We start from the raw sequence: 2,852 nt of genomic DNA on the forward strand, positions 1-2,852 counted from the left end.
GTTTCTCGTTTTCGACTGAGTATCGTTGCTACCAATTAATAATTTGGACTTTCTCTACGTGTTCAATAACAATATCGCATCTCTACAAACTTAGTCGACTTGTCAACCACTTTGACGAAAGATTTCCGTTTCAGGGAAAGGATGCCAAAAGATAGTGACCCCCGCGAGTGATATCGACATCTATTTGCGCTGCACAATAAAATATATTGCCTTTGTACTCTCTCTTATCTGACCTCTAGAGCGCCCCGTTTGCTGGACGAAGTAATATAGCCCCCAACCCTTTGAGTGATAAAGCATGCGCAGTGCTTTGGCCATATAGATAGAGACATAAAGTCTCCCGGCTTTGAGGAAAAGAGTGAAAACAGTGCATATTTCCTACGTCTTGGATACCTCCATTAAGGTTCGTAGTGTTTGTTAGAATGAAAATTGTATATTGGTCGATTTTATGTTGGTTCAATGATAGATTATTTTCCTCTGTTGTTGTTTACGTGTCGCCGCGTGTTCCTCTGTTCTTCAGCGTTAAGTCTGTGCTATAGTGTTAAGTCTGTGCTATTTCGCCTTTGATAGATTGATTAGCTATTATTTCTCTATGTGTTGGATAGTGTGCAGGTTTCGTTCTCTATTAATTGTAGCTGTTGATTGTGTTGTTTCTCGTTTTTCCTTACGTCTATGCTGTTCACTTAATAAGAAATTAAAAGTTGAGTAATGTTGGAATATGAAATTGAGATTCTCTATTGTGCTCGAAATGTTATGCCAGATGAGTCTGATGAGTTTGATTTTTTCTTCTGATTTTCTGAATGATAGATTACTATGTTGTTTTGATTAAGAATAACTTCTTTGTAGTGGTGTAGGTTTTATTTCCTCTTGTGTTCTTGTCGTTCGTGTTCCATGGTCTCCCATACATCTATCGGTACCCGTCTTCAACAAATCAGGGTAGATATCATTAGATCTGGTTGTTGGCTAGAAGCGTGCTATGTGGTGAAGTTCATTTTTAACATGTCTGTTTTCTGATGAGTTTGATTTTTTTTCTTGTGATTTTCTGAATGATAGATTACTATGTCGTTTTGATCAGGAATATCTTCTTTGTAGTGGTATAGATTGTATTTGCTCTTGTGTTCTTGTCGTTCTTTGTTCTGTTTGTTGGCTAGGAGCGTGCTATGTAGTGAAGTGGAATATCTTCTCTGTAGTGGTATAGATTTTATTTCCTCTTGTGTTCGTGTCGTTCTTTGTTCTGTTTGTTGGCTAGTAGCGTGCTATGTGGTGAAGTGGAATATCTTCTTCGTAGTGGTATAGATGTTATTTCGTCTTGTGTTCGTGTCCCATAGTCTTCCAGTGTCTCTGCTGTTCACAGTTAATTACATACAACTATCAGAACTTCCCGCTATTGCAAAGATGGTTCTCACGTATAGGAATATTAGACTTTTTATAATACAAGTTATAATTTTGTTTATAATCATATTGATTAAGAATATCTTCTTTGATTAAATGTGGTGATCGTTTCTCGTTTTGATATGGTGTAGCTATTATTTCCCTACATGTCGGTTAGGTTCTATATTAATGCTATGTGTTGATTCGAATTATTGCCTTCTGTCTGTGCTATTCACTTCAATAGAAATTAAATTTGTGTCACATTGGAATATTAAACTTAGCTATTGTGCTCGAAATTACTTACACCTATCAGATTCTAACATGTCAGACTTTTTATAATAGCACTTGAAATTTTGATTGCAATCGTATTGATTAAGAATATCTTCTTTGATTAAATGCGCTATCACTTCTGATTCATTAAAAACTTCCACTAATAAAAAATATTGTGTTTGATTTGTGATACCTATTCAATGCTAATGTATCATACCTTTAATAAGTATTGTTACGTGTATTGTGTTCCTTCTATTTCAGATTTTTGGCTAAGTTTTTCCCATTCACACAGAGTCTGAAAAAAGTCTGAGTCTGAAGTCAGGCTGAAAAATGACGAAAGTCGGCGGCCCAGGCTGAATGGTAAACGCGCACGCAGCCCTCCGGCCACGCGACGCCCAAGTAGGAAAATTGTGAAAGAAGTCAGCCCAGGGTGAAGGGTAAGCACGCACGCAGCCCTCCGGTCACGCTCCGCCCACCACAGCAGCCCTCCATCCGAGCACCGCCCACCTGTCACGGAAAGGAAGTCGGCCCAAGTAGGAAAATGGTGAAAGAAGTCAGCCCAGGGTGAATGGTAAGAGCGCACGCAGCCCTCCGGTCACGCTCCGCCCACCACAGCAACCCTCCACCCGAGCACCGCATTGTTACAGTTGGTGAAGGTTTTTCGGCTGGGTTTTTCTCCTTCACCTGATTGGCATCACAATTCCCAGCACTATTGGCTTTAATAAATATATCTCAATTTGAATGGTATTAATAAATATATTTTCACTTGTCCTTTTTTGTGTATGACCCTTCTTTGCATGTCTCTGCATGTAAACCGCTCACCTGTTGTATCGGAAAAATATGTGAATTCGGCCAAAGAAGTCTGCCCAGGCTGAAAAATATGCTACGCGCAGCCCTCGCCCGCCGATAATCACGTGGACAACCCTCCGCACACGCGTCGCGCGGGGAAAAATACGCGCAGGGCTCAGGGGTAGGGATCCTGTAGTTTCTCACCCCCGAAGCCTCGGCATGACACAGTACTACTTGGATAGAATCATTGTAGTCGCTTAAGGTCGCTTTCTGTTGTAGTGATGATGACTTTCCTGCCCGCTTCCTTCCTAACGTATACCTATCCTCCTTTGCACCACACAAATTTATAGGATAATTCTTCGGCCTTTCTTTTAACCAGCCACAGTAGTCGTTTGTTTGCCTGGGTCAGAAAAATACGATTGCCA

At 40.5% G+C, this 2,852-nt stretch overlaps 1 long non-coding RNA gene across 1 annotated transcript; it reads left to right on the forward strand.

Moving 5' to 3' along the window:
- The first annotated feature begins 285 nt into the window (after positions 1-285).
- Positions 286-2,409, forward strand: LOC135373092 (uncharacterized). The gene is made up of 2 exons (XR_010416275.1): positions 286-400; positions 1,900-2,409. It is a non-coding gene; the product is annotated as an uncharacterized LOC135373092 (long non-coding RNA).
- Positions 2,410-2,852: the final 443 nt, after the last annotated feature.

This window comes from Ornithodoros turicata, unplaced genomic scaffold (genome assembly GCF_037126465.1).
Source record: "Ornithodoros turicata isolate Travis unplaced genomic scaffold, ASM3712646v1 Chromosome21, whole genome shotgun sequence".
NCBI lineage: Eukaryota > Metazoa > Arthropoda > Arachnida > Ixodida > Argasidae > Ornithodoros > Ornithodoros turicata.